At 48.3% G+C, this 15,345-nt stretch overlaps 1 protein-coding gene and 1 long non-coding RNA gene across 5 annotated transcripts in view; one reads left to right on the top strand and one right to left on the bottom strand.

Annotated features, from left to right (window-relative positions):
* ppargc1a (peroxisome proliferator-activated receptor gamma, coactivator 1 alpha) overlaps positions 1 to 15,345 on the top strand; it is a 1,145,293-nt gene that overhangs the window by 299,681 nt on the left and 830,267 nt on the right. The window lies entirely within an intron of this gene.
* LOC140408788 (uncharacterized) overlaps positions 1 to 15,345 on the bottom strand; it is an 89,165-nt gene that overhangs the window by 47,570 nt on the left and 26,250 nt on the right. The gene's annotated exons all lie outside the window — the stretch shown is intronic.

The following is a 15,345-nucleotide window of genomic DNA, read 5'->3' as shown; positions in this document are numbered from 1 at the left end:
TTTAATCGCGGGAAATGGGACTTCCGGTGATGACGATGTGCTGAGAAGTTGCACATCAGGTGGCTGTCCTCCCGCGGACCTGCAAAATAGCAATTTTTCACCTAAAAATCGCCTAAATAATTAACAACACGGCGGGGGCGGTCCTCGGGGGGGGGGGGGGGGGGGGTGATCCGACTCCGGGGGTGGCCCCACGGTGGCCTGACCCGAGATCGGAGCCCACCGGTCTGCGGGCGGGCCTGTTCCATGGGGGCACTTCTTCCACGCCGGCCCCTGTAGGGCTCCGCCACTGCCGAGAAGAGAACCCCCCGCGCATGCGCCAAAATACCCCGGCGGTTCCGCGCATGCGCCAGATCACGCCGGCCATTCGGCGCATGCACGAACCCGTGCTGGCCCTTCGGCGCCGGCTGGAGCGGCGCCAACCCCTCCGGCGTCCACGTATGGTGACGCCCGAGTGGTTCATCCAGGCAGCGGTAAAGGACGTGGTAGCCAAAGCTCTGGTGCACATGCAGCTCGCCCCGGACAAAGCTGAAAAGAGATTGGAGGCCCAGGAAGCAACGATCATAGACCTGGAAAGGGCTGCAATGGACCAGAGTGACCGGATCGTCGCACTGGGAAAAGAGGTGGCGAGACTGGTCGCGACACCGGGCAGCTCGAAAGGAAACGTCGAGGACCAAGAAAACCGGTCGAGATGGTAAAACGTACGGATCGTGGGCATGCCAGAGGGGATCGAAGGTAGGGATCCCACAAACTATGTGGTCCAAATGCTGGGCAACCAGGTGGGTAGGGAGCCCTTTCCCAACCCACCAGTAGCACACTGGTTGCTACGCCCAAAGCCCAAAGCCGGGGAGCAGCCATGGGCAGTGACAGCGAAATTGCACCAGTACCAAGTCCAGGAGAGAATCTGGTGCTGGGCTAGACAGTCCAAAAACTGCAGTTGAGAAGGACGTAAGATACGGATGTACCAGGACATTGAAGCAGACCTGACCAAGCGCTGGGTAGAGTTCAACAAGGCAGAGGCCGCATTGTACAAGAGTGGCGTATGATTTGGCAAGCTGTACCCAGCAAAGCTCTGGGTCACGTACCCAGGGCTAAGAACATTTCTTTACAGTCCCGGCAGAGGCAGATAATTTTGTCGCGGAATGCGGGTTGGAGAAATGGCAACAGAGAAAGTGATGAGGAGCCCACTGGAAGAAACGGCAATGGGCTGACATGGAGGAGGGGGAGAAGAACCCCCCCCTCACCAGAACCTGTATGACCAAGAGCAAGCCATCACCAAAGAGATCGGTCTCTGCGGGAGAACATGGCCTCATTTTGGACAAAGAGGGTAGCGACAGATGGAAGGTGCAGTGACGCTAAGAAAAATGCAGGGTAAGATGGGGCATAGAGTGGATAGGGATGACAGAGAGCGGGTGAAGAAAGGAAAGCCAATAACTCCCAGGAGGGGAGTCACCACACTAGCAGGATAGCTAGCACCGGGATTCATGCAAAAGACAGAGGCCGCGGTGCGCCCACAGCAAGGGGGACAACGTCTGGTGGGGGGGGGGTGGGGGTGGGGGGGGGGGTAAACAAGGAGAGGAGTCGGGGAAAGAGGGATAGAGGGGAGCGAGCTACTGGAATGGGGGAAGGGGATGGGAGGGGGGGCACGGGGAAAAAGTAATAGATAAGGGCAGATTGATAACGGCAGTATGGTTCCAACCGGGGACCCGGAACAAAATGGCTGGAAGCAACCCCCTAGTACGGTCCCTGGGCAAAAGGAGACACCGGAGTTCAGGAGCATATCCATGTGATGAACGCACAATTGGTGGCCATGTTGGATGCCCCCTGAACAATGGATACCCCGGAGAGCAGGGGCCCAAGCACATGGGGAGCACAGTGACTGCGGCCATCTTCGACGGCCCCCTAACAAAGGGAAACCCCAGAGTACCAGGGCACGTCCAGCAGGCGACTATGGTTAATCCCACAGGAGCGGGGGTGGGTGGGGGTGGGGGGGGGGGGGGGGGGGAAACCCCCCACGAGAATCAGAAGATAGTCACCTGGAATGTCAGGAGCTTAACATCCCAGTGAAAAGATCCAGAGTCTTCACCCACCTGAGGAACATGAAAGCCGACACAGTCTTCCTCCAAGAGACAAATCTGGGGGAGAAGGACTGACTGCAGTAAGGAAGGGCTACCATTCCAGCTATGGGACGAGAGCCAGGGGGGGTAACCATACTAATTAATAAGAGGATAGAGGATGATGTTTACGGCGACAAGGACGGTTACGGGCTCCAGCGGGGCGTAACGCTATGAACAGCGGGGCCCTAGACAGTGCACAGGTAGTCCTTGTTAGCATGTACGTTCCCAACTGGAAAAACACGGAATTTATAAAAAAGACTATGGCGGAAATCCCCGACAGACACGCACCGACTGATCATGGGGGGGGGACTTTAACCGCGTATAGGACCCACGGATGGACAGGTCGAACTCAAAACAGGAAGAACCTTCAGCATGGCAAACGAACGCGGTCTCTTTGTGGAGACCCAGGGAAGAGGGAGTTTTCCTCCTTCTCCCCAGTGTATAATGTATACTCAAGGATCGACTTCTTCGTAGTGGGGAAATCGGTGCTTCTGGGGCTGGTCAGGGTGGATCGCAATCGTAATCTCTGACCAGGCTCCACTTTGTATGGATGTGCGTTTCGAGACGGGCAGTGCCCCACACCTCACATGGAGGTTGGACACGGCCTTACTGGCTGACAAGTCTTTCTGTGAGAAAATATCACAGGCCATAGACGGATGCATAAAGAACAACCAGAACGTGGCAGTCTCAGCCTCCACGTTCTGGGAGGCACGAAAGGCTGTGATCAGGGGAGAAACTATCGTTTTTAAAGCACGAAGAGACAGGGAGGAGAGGGCATCTAGGCAACAGCTAGTTGACTCCATACTGGAGGTGGACCGGCAAAACTCCGAGGCTTTGACCGTAGAGCTCCTGGTGGAGAGAAAAAAGCTACAGATGGACTTTGACCTGCTGTCCATGAGGAGAACGGAGCACTAACTCCATCAGGCACGGGGGACCCTACTGAATACGGAGACAAAGCCAGCTGCCTGCTGGCGCACCAGCTGCGAAAGCAGGTAGCCACAAGGGAAATCGCACAAATTAGGGATAGCAGAGGCACACTAGAAACGGACCCAGACAAGGTCAACAAAGCGTTCGAGTCTTCTACCGGGAGCTGTACACCTCGGAGCCCCGAGCAGGGGACTCAGGGATAAAGCAGTTCCTCGATGGACTGGACATGCCAGTTGTGGGGAGGACAGGAAACGGGGCCTGGAAGCACCACTAGAACTAGGAGAGGTCATTGAGAGCATTAGCTCCATGCAGATGGGGAAGGTGCCGGGTACCGGAAGGCTTCCCGGCGGACGTCTACAAAATATTTGCTACAGCACTGGCCCCGCGGGAGATGTTCACCGACTTGCTGGCGAGGGGCACACTGCCACCTATGCTGACACAAGCCTCAATCTCGCTAATAGCAAAAAAAGACAAAGACCCAACAGAGTGTGTGCAGTTCCTACTGACCCATCTCACTGCTAAACGTAGATGCCAATATATATGCCCAGATCCTAGCCAAGAGGCTGGAGAACTACGTAACAGAGGTGGTCGCAGAAGATCAAATGAGCTTTGTGAAAGGCTGACAGCTAATATCGAACATCAGGTGCTTGCTGAACGTGATCAAGACCCCATCCGGCTAGAGAACACCTGAGGTGATCGTCTCCCTGGACACAGAAACAGCCTTCAACAGAGTCCAATTGGAAGCAACTCATAGAGGTACTGGAGCAGTTTGGGCTCGGAACAGGATTCACCGCCTGGGTGAAACTCCTGTATAACGCCCCCATGGCGAGCGTATGGACAAATACCACCAGCTCTAAATACTTCCAGCTGCACAGGGGAGTGGCGCAGGGATACCCGTTATCCCTGCTGCTGTTTGCCCTAGCGATGGAACCACGAGCGATCGTGCGCAGAACAGCAAAGAACTGGAAGGGGATCCGAAGAGGAGGCAGAGAGCATAGAGTCTCGTTCTGCGCAGATGACCCGCTCCTCCACATCTCGGACCCACAAAACAGCAAGGAAGGAATCATCACACTCTTGAAAGAGTTCAATGCCTTCTCGGGCTACAAACCGAACATGAGCAAAGGGGGAGGGGCAGCACTAGGGGGACTGCCGTTTAAACAGGCCTGGCACAAATTCCGTTACCTGGAGATCCAAATCACCCATGATTGGATAGGGGTCCACAAATGGAACCTGACCAGTCTGATAGAGGAAGTTTAAAAGAACCTACAGAGATGGAACACACTCCCACTCTCCCTGGCGGGGAGAGTGCAGACGATCAAAATGAACATGCTTTCAGGTACCTCTTCCTACTTAGATCCATCCTAATCTATATCCCCAAGGCCTTTTTCAACTCACTGGATGAACTAATTCTGGCGTTCGTGTCGGGGGAGGGGGGGGCGGGAGAATGTAAAGAAGGTCCTACAGAAAACGAAAACCAGGAGGGGACTAGCCCTTTCAAACCTGCAGTACTACCACTGGGCAGCGACAGCAGAAAAAATAATGGGGTGGATAAAGGAGCCGTAAGCCGAGTGAGTGTCACGGAAGAGGACTCCTGCAAGGGTTTTTCCCTCCGGGCCTACCCACGGCAGCACTCCAATCCTCACCCAAGAAGCACTCAAACAGCCCAGTGGTGGTGGCAACACTCAGCTGCGACAACTTTTCGTCCACCCGAAATGTCCGATAAGGCCCTCATCTGCAGCAAACGCAGGTTAGCGCTGGTGCTCACAGATGCCTCCTTGAAAAGGTGGAGGCAGGACGGGGGAGGGGCACTGACAGTTAGAGATCTGTACACAGACAGTAGGGTCACAACACTGGATGAACTGATGGAAAGATCTCAACTAACAGGGGGCAACGAATTCAGGTACATGCAGTTCAAAAACTTCCTACGGAAAGAAACAAGGACATACCCATGACCGCCGCAACAGTCACTACTACAAGAACTACTGGATGTAGACATTTTAGGCAGAGGGAACTGTAGCTACGTGTATGGACGACTGATAGAGAGGGCCGATGCCAAACTGGATGCGACAAGGGAGAGGTAGGAGGTGGACTAGGGGTTCGAAATAGGGTGGGGACTCTGGAGCGAAGCACTGCACAAGGTCAACTCCAACTCCACTTGCGCAAGGCTCAACCAAACGCAACTAAAAGTGGTACATAGAGCCCACTTGACCAGGACCCGAATGAGTAGGTTCTTCCCGGAGGGGGAGGATAGATGTGAACGGTGCCAAGGAAACCCTACCAACCACGCCCACATGTTCTGGTCTTGCCCCAGTCTAGCTGGGTACTGGACATCCTTCTTTGAGGCAATGTCCGAAATGGTGGGGATGAGGGTGGAGCCCTGCCCGAAAGTGGCGGCCTTCGAGGTATCAGATCAGCCAGATCACTTCATGGGGACGAGGGCCGTCGCCCCTTGCCTTTGCCTCCCTGATCGCCCACCGTAGAATCTTGCTCGGCTGGCGGTCAGCAGCATCACCTTTTTGAATTTCTGAATTTTTCCAAATGGAGAAAATCAAATTCGCCATCCGTGGGTTGGAAGAAGGCTTCCACAGAACATGGGAGCCATTCACCCGGCTGTTCCGGGACCTGTTTGTGGCCAGCAACTAGGTAGCCAGGGATAAAGAAAAAGTAACCAAGTCACAAAAGGAAAAAGGGGATGAATCGAACGCAGCGGGAGTGCCGGGGGGGCCTCAGGGAGGGGGGGGAAGGGCAGGAACAGCAACGGTGGGAGCCTGGAGGGAGAAAAAAGAGGGGAACACAGGCGGGAAAGGAGACACAAGGGGCCACAACGGCCGCAGCAAGCATGGCAATGAGGAAAAAAACCCAAAAGAACAAAAAGAAATTATGAAATAAACCCACGTAAATCGCAAAAACAGACCGTAATGTAAATGCCACCCCTTGCAAAATTCTTATTGTTTTGTGTGTATTTATATTGCTTTATGTGTAACAAAAAACCCAATTAAAAAACTTTTAATCGCAGGAAACGCCAAAGTCAAGATTCGCGGCAAGCGGGAACCAGTTTGCTATCTAACCGGCCCACTCCCGATGGCGAGTTCCAGATCGCGGCAAAATATGGCGAGCATATCATTGACCCCAATGTGCATCAATTTCCATATCATTGACCAGCATTTGCATAATGTTCCATATCATTAGTGAGATTGAAGCCGAACGTAATGACCTCCCGGGAATTAACTGGCTTCCCAGCGAGAAATTACGCGGGTGTCATTTAATGCTCCTTTTTAAAAATGTGAAGCTATCGCAATTAACGCTGAGGAGTTGAGTAGCCATTTCCATTCTGGCCCTGGAGCTGCTGCCCCAGTGCTCGGAGTGAGGGACCCCTGAGGGTGGTTGGGTGTGGTCAGGGACACTAGAGCTGCTGCCCCAGTGCTCGGAGTGGGGGGGGGGGGGTTGGGTTTGGTCAGGAGCACTGGAGCTGCTGCCCCGGTACTTGGAGTGAGGGACCCCCTGAGATGGGTTGGGTTTGGTCAGCGGCCTGAATCGTTCGGGGGGATGGGACGGGGGGGACGGGGGACGCTGATGACGGGCTTTTAGTTTGAAAGGCCTTCAAGTCATCTTTAAATATTGTGGATACCCATAACAGGGGCAACCACAGCTGGTGCCTGTCCTCCAAACAGTTCCAGGATAGAGCCCTGAACTTGGTTCTATGCTAAAGGTTACTTTAACTCCCTTTGACTGTGATGTAGTGTTAGATTTGTCATTGTGCTCTTCTCTTTGGGTGTTGCAAACGGTATGTTTCAGGGTGCGGCGGCAGTGATCTTTAACTGCAAGTGGAGGCTCGAGATTCATTCTGTCATTGGGGAAAATAATTTTTTGTTTTGAGACTTTAAACCCCTTTTTGGTCACTTTCGGGCATTTTGGATGAGGCGTGGTGATGTAAGGTTCCTCCGCGACTGTGACCGTGGCCACACAATAGGAGTCATCATAGGCAAGGTCATCGTTTTCGGACAGATAATCACTGAATATTGGTTGGCGGTCCATAGATGCCACATTCCGAACGTCGCAAGGTCTTAGTTGTTGTCCCGTGGGAGTCATCTGTAGCACAGCTCGACATTTGAAGGCATAGTGGTTGTACTTTCCACACCTCAGACTGTTTGCCATAAGCTCGACATTGCCCTTTTAAGTGGGCGTGTCCGCAGTTATGACACATCATGACGCCGTCCTGGCACGTTCGCGCATGCGCAGTAGCATTCTCAGCTGGTTCCAGTCTCAGTGCAAACTGCGCATGTGTGTGGGCCACTTGCAGATTCGCGTGCGCGGGATTGCCGGTGGAGGAGCGCCTTCGAGAAGCCTGGGCCATCATTTTGACTGCTCCAACCTCGTGGTGGAGGCCTTGGTCCCGGTAAGTAAACTGTTGGTATTGTGCTTCAGTGATTTCATGAGCAGAACATAGTTGTGTAGCCATTTCAAGATCAAGATTTTTGTGCTTAAGGAGAGATTTTCTAAGTCCCTCATCAGAAATTCCACTGACAATCTGGTCTCTGATGAGGGAGTCACGGAGGGTCTCATAATTACAGGATTGGGCCAGCAGCTTTAAGTCAGTGAGAAAGCTGAATGATTCTCCTGGTCTTTGTATACGCCTGGTGAACTTGAAGCGTTCAAATGTTTCATTCACCTCCGATTTGAAGTGGATATCGAATTTTTTTTATAATTGTGTCCCACTTATTCTTGTCCTCCCCTTCGGCATAAGTAAATGAGTTATATATCTCCATGGCCGGTTCCCCTGCCGCAGCTAAGAGGTATGCAATTTTTAAAAAATCTGGCGCAGCGGATATGTCCTTAATTTACAGAAACAAATTAAATTGTTGCAGGAAAATCTTCCAATTATACTGGAGATTACCAGAGGTTCTGAGGTGTTCTGGAAGTGATTCCATATATACTATAACTATTAATGCGTGAGTTCTTTACCTTAACATGGGAACTAGGAATTGGATAACAAGATTTAACAATTGTAACTAAATGTAACTCCACTAACTATCTATGTGATTCTGATGTTTCCCTATTCACAGCACACCCGAGAGAGAGACAGAGACCCCGTGTGGCTGCCCTCTATACCCCTGTTGGTCCAGCCCTCTGGTGATCATGTGGTGCTGCTATCTACCCATTAACCCCTTGTGTACATGCACCTACAGAGATCACCACATGTGATAAGCCTCTAGCTGCGCAGCTGAAGGCTGCATGGTAGCACAGTGGTTAAGCACTGTTGCTTCATAGTGCCAGGGACCTGGGTTTGATTCTTGGCTTGGGTTATTGTCTGTGCGGGGTCTGCACGTTCTCTCTATGTCTGCGTGTCTGGTTTCCTCCAGGCGCTCCTGTTTCCTCCCACAAGTCATGAAAGACGTGCTTGTTAGGTGATTTGGACGTTCTGAATTCTCCCTTAGTGTGCCCGAACAGGTGCCGGAGTATGGCGACTAGGGGATTTTCACAGTAACTTCATTGTAGTGTTAATGTAAGTCTACTTATGACACTACTAAAGATCATTATTGCTAATAAAGAATTGGCCTTGTTATTTTGAGAGCATTTCACAACTCTCAAATAGCTTCTAGAGGGTACACGTGCCAAGTCTCAGACGATGATTATTGCAATGCATTTCAATCAAACTTTGAAGCCTGAGCAGTTTACCTGACCTCTTGAAGCGTCAGCACCATAGATGCAGCAGCCAACAATCAAACATTCAAGAGCTGGGCAGCAGAACTGGGAATATTCCAAAGGGTGAATGTGTGGATCGGGGATGGCACCTGAACACGCTCTCCCTAATACATACATAGAAACATACATAGGAAATAGAAGCAGGAAGAGGCCATTCAGCCCTTCGAGCCTGCTCTGCCATTCATTATGATCATGGCTGATCATAAAATTCAATACCCTTGATCCCTGTAGCTCAAAGAGCTATATCTAATTCTTTCTTGAAATTGACAACATTTTGGCCCCAACTACTTACTGCAGTAGTGAATTCCAGAGATTCACCACTCTGGATGAAGAAATTGCTCTTCACCTTAGTCCTAAAAGGTTTACCCCTTATACTCAAACTATGACCCCTTTGTTCTGGGAAGATTCCTAGCACGCCCATTATGGCTATCTCCTGCGGGGACAAAGCGAGAGCTTTGTGAACCATGCGTTTGATGGATCAGGCGGTCTATGGCAGTTGGCATGTGTGGGCAGTGCAACCGGACATGAAGGGGTTGTGCTGGTGGGTCCCAGGGAGTGCTGAGGAACAAGCATGAAGATCAGATGTAGGAGGTTGCGAGGTGTCAGCCAGTGATTTATGAGGGAGGGGTTGGAAAATTGTGGAGTGGTAGGTGGAACTGATGCCAGGGGGGGTGTGGTAACTTATCCTTGCAGCTCGGTGGATGTCTTTGGTCTTCTTCCTACATTGTACGGCGGTCTTCCTTGTCTTGCTGTCCTCACTGACAGTCACTGCCACTGCCTCCCAGGTGGTATTGGTGACTCTGGTGCTGGGTCTCCCACCCCCTTGGGGCACCAGGGTTGTCCCACACACATCGTCGGTGTCTGGAAGGCTTGACACGGCAGCATCCACAAAGCGGGGAGCATGTCTGCATGGTGCCATGCTTCGACTGCAGTGAGTGGTGAGGGAGCATTTAAAAGCAGATCCCACTTGTTCGTGATGAGCCACTGAGGCAGGAGTCTGGCAAATCAGATGGTGAAGCAGCCAGTAATGGCGAGAAACTTGTGGCGGTTCAATTCCTGAACTAAGTGCTGTTACTGAAGAAGACCGACGACATCCTCCGAGCTGCAAGGGTAAGTTACCACCTCCCTCCTTGCATCAGTTCCGCCTACCACTCCACAATTTCCCAACCCGTCCCCCATAAATCACTGGCTGACACCTCACAACCTCCTTCATCTGATCTTCATCTGTTAAATGTGTGCTGTGATCTCGCCAACGCGGCAATCGAGAAACACCCCGCCAATCGCGCTCAAAATGACATTGAGAAATGTTTCTGTTAAATTGCGCCCAATGTTTTACTTTCTACATCTGCTATATTCTGTGAGTTTCAAATTGCATCAAATGCATTTTTTTCTAGAACCAGATAGGTTGCCAAAACTGTTCTGTTTTTGAAATAAAATTTTATTGTTTCCTGAAAATGTTCGTAGCAATATGAAGCAGCAATGACGTTTTCACTGAAACTGCTGACAGGAGGACTTTCATCTCCTATGTGACTGTCATGGCAGATTGTGAAAATGTCTACAAGAAGCATTTACTGAAGTACAATCTCGCCATTTCACCTCCAGAAAATAAGTACAATATGAATACACAGAATTTGTTCATTCTTGCAATGGTCTAGATTAATGAACTAAACTGCCCAAAACTTTCATTCTATCAAAAGGAAGGCCCTTCCATGCACTTTGTATTTTGCATTGATGATAGTCTGCTTTCCAATGGCAATTCATGGCGGTCTCAATATACACCAAGTAAATATAAGCAGTTCTGAGTAAAAATATATTGTACTGCAGAATGTTATTAGATTTCACTTGCTAAGCAAGTGGTCTTGCTTAGCTTACTGTACCAGCTGAGAGTCATTAATGAACTTGGATTTTACTGCGGCTGTCAAAGTTTGATATAACTGAAGCCATGTCTTTTCCAAGTTGCCGCCCTGTGACATTAAGCCTGGATTTTCACGAAGTCGAGGAGTCGCTGTACTTGAGCCAAAATGATGCTGAGATCCTGGATCTAGATGACCCTCCCCCATTTTCCACAGATCCTATTTTGGCTGGGTGGGGAAAGGGGGTGGGATGTGATTGACACATGGGAGAAACCCAAACCCAGCAGGGCTACTGAACTTAGTACAGAGTTGAAATTGAGCCCATTTTTGCTCAAGCGAGGTCCATTTCTTGCAGTGTATGACTTATGCTTTTTAAGAGTAGCTGTGAATGTGCATAAAAGACAAATAAAGTGTTTTTTTTTTTTTCAACTGTCAAGTTTTTTATTTATTTGAAATTCTTTCTGTTTACATTTTTAAAAAAGTCAACTGTGTCTGTCTCTGAGTTGAAAAAAAAATCAGTGCTTGCAATTTCAACAGCTATCTGCTGATATGAACCTGAGTGGTTATCATTCTGGTATTATTGCTTGGCTGCTTCGACAACCTATCATTATCACAAAAGGGGACCTGTACGTCACAGTTCGACACTTCAAACAGTTTATTAAGGGATTGGCTGCCTTTGATGTGTATGAATACAAATATTTGTTTTTAGAAGGGATTACTACTTGAAGGGATTTGACTGATTCAATAGGTTTTTCTGAATTAATGCTTTTCTATGAATTTTCTTTGTGATTTTAGACCTATATTATCATATATCACCATGTCAGTTTTAGTTTGTTGCATTGTTATGAGATGGAAAGAAATGCAGAATTTCATTATTCTGCCATTTAAAAAAAGGACTTTCTGCTGAACCAAAAAAAATGGTTCACACAAGACATGCGAGTACAGGTTCTGGGAGCTACTCCCAGAAGTTACAAGAACATGGACCACTTGTGGTAAATGTGATGAATGGAAGAATTTAGGAAAATTGACTGATAAATGTTTTGGGCAATTTAAAGGTTAAAATTCTGGGGTTATAATGTGATTGACTGCAGTGTTCCTGTTTTTTGGAAAAAGGTTTCTGTTTTGTAGGTCCTGGGCACTTTGAGCAGCCAGAAGATGAAATTGACAGAAAATGTGTTTTCAGCCTGGGCTAGTGCACTGTTTGAATGGGGACAGTCCCTAGGGAATTAATGTGCATTAAGTCCCTGGAAAGTTAATTTGTTTTTCAGCTTGGGGAGATGGTGTTACATTGGATGGAACTAAAGGAGAGAGAAATTTTGAAAAGGTCTGATCTGGCTATCATGGAGACCACAAGTAAAGGCAGTTTTATTTCCCAGTAGGATAATTTGAAAAAGAGTGATAATGGGCAGGATTCTCCGAACCGAAATCACGCTCGGCGCGGGGGCAAAGAATGCCCGCAATCGGGTCCGGCACCTTCCCGGACCCTTCCATTCTCCACGGACAGGAGAATTGGCGCCAGTCGCGCATATACGGTCGACGCGGCGCCAGTCGGGGATCATTGAAAAGAGGCCCCTGCGGTCATTCTCAGCCGGCAGCTGGCTGAGTTCCCGCCAGCGTGGTTCCCTCATGGTTGCACTCAGAGTGGCGGCTGCAGACACAGTCCGTGGCCACACTGGTGGGGATCCGTCACCGGGGGTTGGCCTCCAGGATTTCGATCGGGGTCCACCGATTGGCGCGCACGTGCAATTTGGGGGGGGGGGGGGTGGTCCTATATTGTTGGGCCGACTTGCGTGGGTCCGCCACCGCAGGCATGTGCGGACCCGTGGCTGGAAGTGCAGGGCCCTATATCGGCAGCCGGAGCTACGAGGATTACTCCGGAGCCCTGCAAGCCCCCTTCAAAACGGAGGATGACACTGGACTTTCTCCAGCGGGCGTGGGACATAGCCCCATTTTCAGAGAAGTTCGCCCAATATTTTAAAGCAGAGCAGTCTTCTCTGAAGTCAAGGAAGAGGCTGAAACAACCGAATTGAAGTAGCTATTTGAAAATAGTCAGCCACAGTTTTCAGGGGCTCTAACTGGAGCCCAAATCTATTTTGCAAAGCAAGTATTACTCTATGGCCTGCTGATTTTTAAGCTGGATTTAGAACTGTATGTTTCTTTCCTTGTTGTTTAATGGGGAGTTGAATAGCAGTGTTAAGGGGTAATTAATTGTAAGCTTTTCTTTTTGGGTGTGAAGTTTATAACAAAGTTTTGTTTTAAAATACCAAAGCCCTATTTTTTGATGAAATCATTCCTAGAGCGAATAATTCTTTCCGGACAGTCTTACAAAATAAACTAAAATATTGGGGTTTCGGACCAGGAATAGTATCTTAGCCACTGTTGGGATCTGGGATTGTAATATCCGCAAACGCACAGGAAATGCAGACAACTGGCTCCCCATACTGAACTATCACAAAAGAGAGAGATTGAAACTCGGTACATTGGAAGAGATGCTAATGAAGGAGTAATGCAATTCTGGCCAGAAGCACAGAAACTGACTGTTAAGGTGCAATGAACCATTAATGGGCCATGTCACATAACCCACGCCTCTGGCCTTTTGAACAGTTTTAACAATACATCTTTGGGACTCAAGGCAGTCTGCTGTTTATCATCTAACCAGTGAATCCACCACCCCCAAAAGTAGAAATGGAACCATAGAATTCCTACAGTGCAGAAGGAGGCCATTCAACCCATTGAGTCTGCACCCACCCTCTGAAAGAGCATCCTATCTAGGCATATTCCCCATCCTATGCCCGTAATCCCTGTAACCCCACCTAATCTGCACATCTTTGGACTGTATGAAGAAACCGGAACACCAGGAGGAAACCCATGCAATCATGGGGAGAAAGTACAAACTCCACACAGACAGTCACCCATGACCAGAATTGAACCTGGGTCCCTGGTCCTCTGAGGCAGCTGTGCTAACTACTGTGCCACTCTGCCTCCTACCAGCAGGAAAGCAGCTTGCTCCTCAAAGCCTGTCGCTTTTGGAGGATTTTCTAACATCTGCAGAATTAACCCAGTCTCTGTGTACCTACTTTGTTTTGCCGTATCAGCAGTAAAGCAAACTCTTCCACTTTGGTCTTCAGACAGTTGAATTTAACTCCTACATGAAAGTATTCCTCATTTGACTCTGGGAACCGGAATCTTTGAAATAATTCAAAACGTTCGTTTTCCGACACTTAACATTTACAACTATTAAAGGTTCCTTCACATCTTCTTGGTAAACCTTCATCACTTCCTTCACCTTGCACAATGCAAAATTCGTCTTTGTTATGTCTGCCATTCTTTTGCTTCCTACAGTAAAAATGCATAATTTATTATCCCTTAGCCTCATTGCTGGTTTGATTTTCAAAGGGGCTGGTTTAGCACAGGGCTAAATAGCTGGCTTTTAAAGCAGACCATGGCAGGCTAGCAGCGCGGGTTCAATTCCCATACCAGCCTCCCCAAACAGGTGCCGGAATGTGGCGACTAGGGGCTTTTCACAGTAGCTTCATTTGAAGCCTACTTGTGACACTAAGCGATTTTCATTTCATTTTTCATTTCATTTAATTTAATTTCATTTCATTTTCCTTTTGATGGTGAAAAATATTTTCTGTTACTCATTACATTTATTGCCAGTCTGTCATTATACTTTCTCAATGTTTCAAATCCTCATTTTTGTTTCTGTCCTTTGCTTTTAGAATTTCTGCTGTCATTCTTCATTAATATCAGCCTCTTTCTTCAAATTTATTTTTGATCCAAGCACTGTATTTGCCAATGGACCATTAACCTTTGCCACAACTCCATTAGCTCTGGTCAAATATTTTTCATCTGTACCCTACCAATCTTATGCTTAAATATTTCTCACTGGTAGACTGTATTTTATAAGACAACCTTTCTATGTAATTAAGCTGAGTTATGTCTCCTTTCTTGGTTCCCTCTTTTCAGCCCAACACTGCAGAGTAGCTGAAGAATGATGAAATAATCAAATTGCCATCCATTCAGTTGAGGATATATTTGTAGATGATTGAAATTTGAAAGCTATATAGCATACTGTAAAAAGTCTCAACATTGTCGTATGTATCAATGAAAATAATTTAAACTGCCGAAATGGTTATGATTACTTAAACATCCTCTGCGAGACCAGACATGCTCGGACTCTGGGAACAAAATGGTGCCTTAACCAACTTGACATTTCCATGATATATTCATTGCCTTTTGCACTGGTAATTCATTTACATGCAGTGTTTAGGGAGGAACTCAGCCTGCGATTACCCATGGGAAGATTTCTTTTGCTATTAGCTGGACTGTCAAAGAGATGGCGAAAGTGCAGTTAGGTACATACAATAGGATTGGGCAGAAATAATGATTACAATTTACGTATGTACTACAATTTAAAAAAGCTGAAGTTGAATATGCAAATAATAATAATCCTTTATTGTCACAAGTATGAAGTTACTGTGAAAAGCTCCTAGTCGCTACATTCTGGCACCTGTTCGGGTAAGCCGGTACGGGAATTGAACCCGCGCTGCTGGCATTGTTCTGCATTACAAAGGCTAAATCTAATTAGCAGAAAACATATCCTGGGGTATAAATTATTCTCTTTTGGCAGCTTGTTCAGATTTTTTGAAATATTCATGAAATATGGGCGCTGCTACCAAGGACAGCATTTATTGCCCATCTCTAATTACCCTGAGAGCCCCTACAGCCTTTATGGACCCCCCAGT

This window comes from Scyliorhinus torazame, chromosome 3, assembly GCF_047496885.1.
Source record: "Scyliorhinus torazame isolate Kashiwa2021f chromosome 3, sScyTor2.1, whole genome shotgun sequence".
Taxonomy (NCBI): domain Eukaryota; kingdom Metazoa; phylum Chordata; class Chondrichthyes; order Carcharhiniformes; family Scyliorhinidae; genus Scyliorhinus; species Scyliorhinus torazame.
The sequence above is the reverse complement of the archived record's forward strand: the minus strand, read 5'-3'. Positions and strand labels throughout refer to the sequence as shown.